Below are 8,743 nucleotides of genomic sequence, written 5' to 3'. Positions count from 1 at the left end.
TTTGGTGGTACACAGCTCTCAAAAATCGGTCAATGTTTTAGTGTGACTTTGATGAAGCTGCACCAGTATTTTAATTTAAAATAGAAAATAATTTTAATTCTTCCTTAACCATCAAAAGCCACAGCGGAGGAATCAAAGAGCCACATGTGGCTCCAGAGCCACAGGTTGCAGACCTCTAAATGAAAATATATACATTTCAAACTGATTTTTCAGTATTTGATCCTTATGACCTGTGACGTCAGCAGTTGATTCATTCCATTCTGATTTTGTACATTTGATTTTTGGATGGATTTATTTATTTATTTTTTTGGATTTATATTTTCTTCTTGTGTGTAAATTTATTTCATTAGGGTGCTCATTTTCTCTCATCCTGCACACTTTGTGTTAAAATTACTTCCTGTTCATTCTTTCCGTTCAATTTCACACCTCACAGCTGTATCTTATCAGTGATCGTTTTTCACTTCTCTTTCAGTTCATGTCTGTCAGATTAAGATCAGTGCTCAGAGTTTATCTAGCATTGAGCTTTTAACCATCTTGCTTATGTAGCACTTTATATATATATATATATATATATATATATTTGAATTTACGTCCTGCGTTCAACTGCTTTGTGTGAAAAATGTTGCAAAATCATAAAGTTAGAAACAACAGTATTTCTCCAACTCAAGCATATAATGGGCTTTCATGACGTGAGGATGATAGAACAGGTTAATGATGGAAATGCTAGAAAGCATTGCTTCTATCAAAACACAACCGTTCGTTTTTTAATCTACCAGCTGACCTGATACTGGAATGAATACATTTTGAATGAAACAACAAAGAGTCAAAGTAAAAGCAGGATCTTTAGGACGTTTTTAAGCACAAAAGGCATAAATCCAAAAATATTTATTAATTTATCTATTTTTGAATGATTAGAAATCAAATCATTGTGTCCAGCAGGTTAAAACACTTGAAAAGTACTACTTTTTAATTGTGCATCTTACATTTAGAGAAGCAACTCCAAATTAACAGTTTTTCTTAAGAATATTTTCTTCTTTATAGCCTTTTGAGAAAGAGCATTAGTACTTACCCTCAGGTTGAAAGTGAAGTATAACCACTCCTAACAAAACTCCCTAAAAACTACTGTTTTAAATCAGCCTGACATGTAGGTGGAGTCTAATTTGAAAACCACAAGGAAAGCTCATCTCCTGTGAAAGAGGGCAGCACAATGATCTGTTAAGATTCTTTTTATATGCAGTTTGGGCAGTATATCATAGATTAATCTCATATGTGTGTTTTTTTTAAAGTTGTAATAAGGCAGACACAAAAGGCAGGAGGGAATCTTACTAAAACTGGGCAATTACTATCCACCCTAACAGGAGCATCCACATCTTACATACTGTAGATGTACAGTATGAAAAGAAAAAAACATCTTAAAAAAAAAGGAAACTTCCCTTTTATCAATTTAATGAGGTATGGCTGTTATTTGGACATGTTTCAGTTTGCCATGTATTTACATATTTAAATGATTCGTTCTAATATTCCTGTTTTGCTTATATTTTTACATGCTTGTCAAAAAAATATCTTTCAGAATTGTTTTAATGGATTTGTTTTTTTTTTTCACCTTGCAGTTTGAGCTAATCTGCTGTGCTTTACTTTGCCTATTTAAGTTTGCACACCAACAAAAAGTAGCGCTATTCTTAAATGAAAAGATATTTTCCCAGTATGGTGCGTACAGAAGATCCGTAATAAAGTTTGTGAAGTTGTGACTGAAGGAATAAAATTTGCAAAGGAAACACATAATTTAAGATGACACACAATTCTCTTGTAAAACATTTTTTTTCACCCAATTTCAAACGACCAGCTAATACGCGCACCAAATTATGTGTAGTTATATCATCTAGTTTCATCTCTTTTAAACACAGTCGTTAAGCTCACCTCTTTCTGCTATCTCTAAGTGCTTTTTGTGGTCTGATGTTGTTAGCCATCACTTATAATCATCACAACCATAAAACATCACCCAGTCACCTTAAAATGTTCCCCATATACAGCTTGTTCTGCTTATCCTCATTAAAAGCCAGAACCTGACAATTTTTTGGCATGGCTTATGTCTTAGTCACAAGCAACACAGAAGGGTGAAGTAGGTTAGACGCTGGCATGATGCATAGATTTTTCTGTTTTTTAACCCCCCGAACTCTAGGCACTGCATTAGGGCTGTTTAAACAACAAGTGCCCACTCCTTGGGGCTCCCTTGTACAAAGTCTGGCAGTTAGAAATGAGGACACTGGACAATCAGAGTGTAGTTTGTGTGGACATCCTACGGGCATCATACCACAGGCACAAAAATGGTTTGTTCCATTTTCATTACATTCTATAAGGTGAGCTCATGCATCACCTGTGCTCCTCTTAAGATACGGCCCCTCTTGTCAATGATCCTCTACAGGCCTGGACAACCCCAAACCCTGCAGCACCCCTGTGAGTAAACCCTTATATCTTCTTCTTTTCCTTTCGGCTTTTCCCTTCAGGGGTCGCCACAGCGAATCAGTTTCTTCCATCTAAGCCTGTCTTCAGCATCCTCCACTCTAACACCAGCCACCTTCATGTCTTCATTCACTGTATACGAGTAAACCCTCATATACATGTAACTAAAGCATGAATGATTAATGTTTTTTGCGTTTTTTTCTCTTTTTTTACAGGTATTACATGCTTTTTTTCAATCAACACATGCTTCTTGTATTTTAACAATCTTTATTGTCACTTGAAATGCCAGATTTGGAATGCACAGTGATGCAATAGTTAGCACTTTTGCTTCACAGGCCTTGGTTTGAGTCCTAGCTGGGCTCTATCTGTGTGGAGTTTGCATGTTCTCTCCACACAGGTGGGATTTTTCTCCTGGCACTTTGGCTTCCTCCTATAGTCCAAAAACTTGCTTCATAGGTGATTTTTTTCTGTGAATGGGAGTGTCACCCTGCAACAAAATGGCAACCTGTTCAGGGTGTGAGCCGCCTTCGCCCACAGTTGCTGGGTTAGCTCTAGCACCCCCGTAATCCTGAAAGGGATTAGGATGGTTTTGAAGACAGATGAAAGGATAAAATACCAAAGTTTTTTAGTATTTATATGGAAAAAAAAGTAAGCTTCAACAGATATATATTTTTCTTTTTCTATGGTTCTTATTTTAATCATGTCTGTAAAGATTTACTATATTAATTCAGTTATTTTCTGTTTTTTTCTTAATCATTGCATATATTCAAAGCAACATTTGTTTAATTGTGCTCTGTTTCTGGAGATGGAATTTTTAGTTAGTGTCAAACATTAATTTTATTATGACCACCTGCGCACAAAACAGGAACAGAAACTATGCAAATGTGTCAAAGCAGAATAAAAATTAAAAAAATATAACGCTGTTCAGCAAAGTTTATTTAAAAATCACTTTTCCTTGGCTCAATAACAGTAACTACAAAAAAAAAACCCTCCCCACGTATACCCACTCGCCATGCTGGCAGAGAAGGCTCTGCATCAGCAGAGGACTCCCACTGGGGAGTTAAAAATAATCCTAAAATAAAAATAATAATGAAACATTAAAATGTTACATTTTAATGTTATGTTTTAACACAATAATATTCATTGTAGAAGGAATATATGACTAGCTGTATCGAACAAATGTTTTTTGTGAAAATGAAAACAAAAAGGAAGATTGGGTTAAGCAGCAACAGCCAAGACCCTCCCAACAACCGCCCCAGGGCCAAGGAGAGAACCCGCCCGCCGGGCAGTCCCGCCAAACATACAGACCAAGGCACATGGGACCACCGCAGAGGCCCCCCACACCCGAGACCAGGAAGACACAGGAGCACAGAAAACGCAGGCCCCAGCCCAGTCAGAAGAGCAGCCCCCACACCGCGGCAGGAGGGCCAACGTGAGGCCCCACCCCCGGAGGGCCCCCCAACCTCAGAAGAGCAGCCCACCACCACCCAGCACCACAGAGCATCCCCCTGCCCCACCCCAGATATGGGTCAGGGCCCCTCAAGGGAAACCCACCCACATGCTCCAGACAACCGCCCGCACCCGCCGCGAGAGATCCAGGGGGGTGCAAGGAAGGGAGCGCCCACCTCCGCCAAGGAGAGGCGCACCCAAGAGAAACGGATTTCCCGGAGGACTGATGTAAACAAGGCCCGACCAGGCACACCCACTGGTGGAGTTCTGGAGAGGACTAGTTCTCGAGAGCAAGGACTGGAACCTGCACCACCGAGCCCTGGACACCCCCAGGCTCCGATGTAGATTGATCCCCTGCTCTAGATCTTAAATCTCGGGGATTCCACTCCCGGCGTAGAGAGGAGACTGCCGGGCCCAGGAAACCGGCACTCAAGAGACAAGACCACCAGGCCAAGGTTTACGCCCCCCCACCAGGGGTGGGGTAGGGGACAGAAAGTCGAAGGTCCCACCTTCCTTGTGTGATGCATGCTTGTTTGTTTGTTAGAGTGTATGTTTGTGGTGTTAGAGGTGTGTGTACTAAAGGGTGCAGTTAAAATTGGTGAGAAGGCCTTAACAGGGCATCTCCTGATTTCTCGCAGAGATGCCCCGTCACCCTCCCACCAGCGGCTCTACATGTCTAAGTTGCGGTTAAAATTGGCGGGAGGGGCACTGAAAGGACATCGACTGTTTGCTGGCAGTGATGTCCAAGCACCCCCCCCCACCAAGGGTCCTAAATGTCTAAGGTGCAAATAAAATTGAGGGGAGGGGCAAATCCATCCAACAGCCACAGGAGGGGGGCCACTGGCAGGTAGTCCACCCCCCGTAGCGCACTGCAATACAGGCACCCTCCCCTTCACCCTATTGCATGTTTATATGAAGAAAGGGATATGTTGGGGTCAGTTGGCAGACTGACCCCCGATGGTGCCCCCCTGCCCCCCAGCGTTGGGCCCAACCTCCCCCAGTCCAGGGGCCCCACCCCCGAGAGGCGACCCCCTCAGCCCCCGCGCCCCCCACCCCCTGCAGGGAGGGAGGAGCCAAGAAAGAGCCAGTCCCAGGGACAGATCCCAGCCCCCACCCCCAAGAACCTCTCCCGTGGGTGCGCTGGTCAGGCACTAACGGGATCGAGGCGGCCGGACCAGCTGTGACCCCCACCGATTGTATCAGTAGAGACTGCAACCCGGCAAGACAACCCCGGACCCGTGCCTAATGGGACCTTCGCTCCCCACGGACAGCGCCCCCAGATTTTCTCTTGAAAATCTCTGTGTGATCTGAAGCTCTGCTTTGTGTCAGTTTACTGAAAACCTGATTTTGAGCTGTGACATTAGCTTCCAGAAATGACCATTGACCGAACAGTCAGCTGCTTTCCTTATTTTTTTCAGATTTATTTATTTTTGTCTAATGTCGGAAGAGCTCACTTCCTCTGAGGGCCTACTGGATTCCCTGAAATAAATACATAAGCTTCAGCACAGTTTTCTTAGCACTAAATCTTCAGTGTCAGCAAGACAGGACAGCATTGGGGAATTCCAGTCAGTCAGTTACTGTGACTTCCTTGTTCCACATTGCAGTAATGTTTGTTCACGTCTTATATCAAAGTTCTTTTTTTATTTATTTTTATTTACCGATTACAAAAAAAGATGTTTAAGCATCTGCAGTTTGTATTTTTGACAATGAACAACTTTCCATCCACTGTTAGTTTAATCCTTTTTTTTAATTTGCAAACATAATGTAAATAAAACTACAAGTAAAAACTACATGTATATATATTTTTAGTCTGTGTGTGAGTTTTATAAATCCCTTATCAGAGAGGTGTAGGCTACAAGTGTCTCACAAGTTAATTTCTTCTTAGTCTAAACCTCTTAGAAAACCTGGTTAAGTTTAAAAAGTGAAACATTTATTTCAGTAGTTTGAAAAAGTAGGTCTTTATCTAATCTAATTATGTTTGAAGCTTTGATGTTAAATAAGAAATACTAAGGACGACAATGAAAATGGTTGAAATGTCTAAAAATAAATAAATAAAAATAAAATATAGAGAATTAGAAGAAACAATAATTATTACAAGTTACTTTAATAGAGATTTTGTATTTTGGCTTCATGTTTTTTTTTAATTAAAACTCCTCACTAAAAATTCATTAAGACATATGTTTTTTTTTCTTCAATTTATCATCAAGAGAAAACTAAAACAGCACAAGGAAAGAGTGTTTGTTATAAAATCAGTAAATATATGACAGAAAGATCACTCATTGGACTTCGTAAACAGTTTGTCATCTGGAAAGAGACTAGTCACTTGGAAAAAAAAATGCATTTTTCCCTAGAGAATAGTCAAATAGGTTAAACCAGAAGCCGATTCAATTAAAACATTTTTTAAGTTGGAGATGTGAAACTAAATTGGCTAGAAAATTGTCACAGTACTTGGAAAGACAGTAAATTATTCTTAACCTATTAGACCAAATTTGCAGAAACATTCAATTGGATTGGAAAAATGTTTAAGATATTTCCCACAACCTGACAGTCACAGATAGAACAAGCTGATTGCAGCAAGACGGTCTCTTTCTACCACATGCTGTTTTACTCTGTAGGTTATCTGACACTCACAATTGAAAAAAATACAAGGTTTTCATAGTATTCCCCAAATAACAACAGCTCACAATTGTATACAAAATGGAAGTAGTTGAGCATTTTGGATATTTCTTGATCCTTTCAATTACTGTACTTCAGCCATAGTGCTTATCAAGATGTTAAAGTTCAACAAATGCTTATGGGGGAGGCATTCTTTGAACTAACTGTTGGGGCGTTTCTGCTTGACTTGGTCTCACTGTCATCATGGAAAAAGAATAAAGCTGCAAGAGGAAGAAAAACAGTTTATTGACGAAAAAGACCGTAATCTCTTAATAGGTGTGGGCTCAATACCTCAAGATGTTAGTTCCCTGGCAGACAAGGGATACACAAGGGATAATTCACAGCAACAGCTATGAATGGAGCCAGGGTGAGTAGGGATGGGTTGTGGGTGTGTCAGGGGTCCCTGCCAGTAATTTTTTTTACTGCATACCTGTGGAGACAAACTTCTAATTAAAAAAAAAAGCCTAAACCAATAACCAGCAAAAAGAGCTGAAAAACAGCATAGCAGCATTAGCAAAAACAACCACAAGAGGGAGACAGAGGAACAAGAGCTTGCCGAAGCACCACACTCACAGACACAAGTTTAAGGCAAATCCACAAAAAACCCTGTACCTTTTCAAAATAAAATGATGTAATAGAAAAGTGATTTCATTTTCATGATTCCATTATTATTTTTTTTTTCCTAAAATAGATTAGAGGCAAACTTTTTAATTTATTTCAATAATGCAGTGTGTATTTTTTTCATAGGAAAACAGGATTTAAAAAAAAATTATAATACCCTGGAGAAATCCCCATTTACTTCTCAGTTTTACAAAAATATAAAGACGGAGGTGATGATCTCATCAATTTAATCAAAATAAAGTATTTTCAAAATGATATATCCATCTCTAATACTTCAGTAATCTTGGAGGGGTAAAGGTCCTGCTAGATGAGGAAATCTGAATTCTGGGTTCTGCTCCTCCAAACCCTTGGACCTTCAGTTCTAAGTGACAGACACAATTTACTTTAATCAGGAAACAGGACTTTTGATCACTGGCCAATGGTCAGGTACTTCTTCTCCTCGCACCAGTTAAGGACATTTCTTCTGTTGACAGGTTCAGAGGTGTCCTGACACTTAGAAACTTGTAACCCTTCGCCTGAACATGTGCTCTTTCTGGATGTCTTCTGCTGCACAACAGTGCCTAGTTGCTGTTCAGAGGCAAAGTTCTTAAAGTATAGAATTGCATTTGCATGTTTAGATAAGGGAAAATGTGGATTCTACACTGACAGTAAAAGGAGAGAAAGGTTGACAGCACACCAAAATCCCAATGATAGAAATATGTTCGACTTGGCTTTTTTAGGCAGTTTTATTTCAAGTAAATCTGCTACAGCAGGGGGATATTATTTAACAAACTATTTGGATGCGTTTTATTTTTTATTTTGAAAGGAACTTGTATGTGTTCTCTTAAAGTAAAAGAAGGTAAAATTGTTATATATAGAAAAAATAAAAACTTTATGCTTCAAACATTGTAAATATTTTAAAGCTACATTTCATAAATGAATGAATAATTGGCCACATAAACAAACAAAATGTGTTTTTCTAAACAAGAGAGGCTTTGAGATCTAATCAGTGATGTGCAATAGACCTGTATGAATTGATGTCTGTTAGTTGCATTATTTATATATATATATAACGGTAAACATTGAAATAGCCATGATTTAGATATCCAATAGATGTAACTGTGCCCAGTGGACTGTGCAGATGCTTTGATTGGTAGACTATTATTTAGTGAAACTCAGTTTAAAACATTCATACCCTGCTAATTGTGGACACATTTCTCCATGGTATTGCAATTTTATGATATGCTGTTTTTGTGGGTTTATATACTGAAACTAAAATTTATGTAAAAACAAGCAATAAAAACGTGAAATCAATTAAACTGTGACCCTGAGTATGTATTCTATTAAGGTTTCATTTCTTGAATGAAATGATGGAAATAAATACACTTTTTCATGATATTCTTTTTTTTCGGAAAGGGTCTGTACTTAGTAACAAAAAATGTGAAAATAAAAAGACAGAGTAATTGCACATTTTATTAAGCAAACTCTGCATATATTCTAATTTGATATGGTATAGATAAAAAACAAAATCTTGAACTACTTAGAAGTTAGAAAACCTAATGTCAAGAGAACTGCACAT

The 8,743-nt window shown here is 38.9% G+C and overlaps 1 long non-coding RNA gene across 1 annotated transcript; it reads right to left on the bottom strand.

Annotated features, from left to right (window-relative positions):
* Positions 1-5,539: 5,539 nt before the first annotated feature.
* Positions 5,540-7,170, bottom strand: LOC118599846. Its single transcript, XR_004949359.1, has 2 exons — positions 6,856-7,170; positions 5,540-6,785 (listed from the first exon to the last, which is right to left on the bottom strand). It is a non-coding gene; the product is annotated as an uncharacterized LOC118599846 (long non-coding RNA).
* Between the last annotated feature and the right edge of the window lie 1,573 nt (positions 7,171-8,743).

This window comes from Oryzias melastigma, linkage group LG16 (genome assembly GCF_002922805.2).
Source record: "Oryzias melastigma strain HK-1 linkage group LG16, ASM292280v2, whole genome shotgun sequence".
Lineage (NCBI taxonomy): Eukaryota > Metazoa > Chordata > Actinopteri > Beloniformes > Adrianichthyidae > Oryzias > Oryzias melastigma.
The sequence above is the reverse complement of the archived record's forward strand: the minus strand, read 5'-3'. Positions and strand labels throughout refer to the sequence as shown.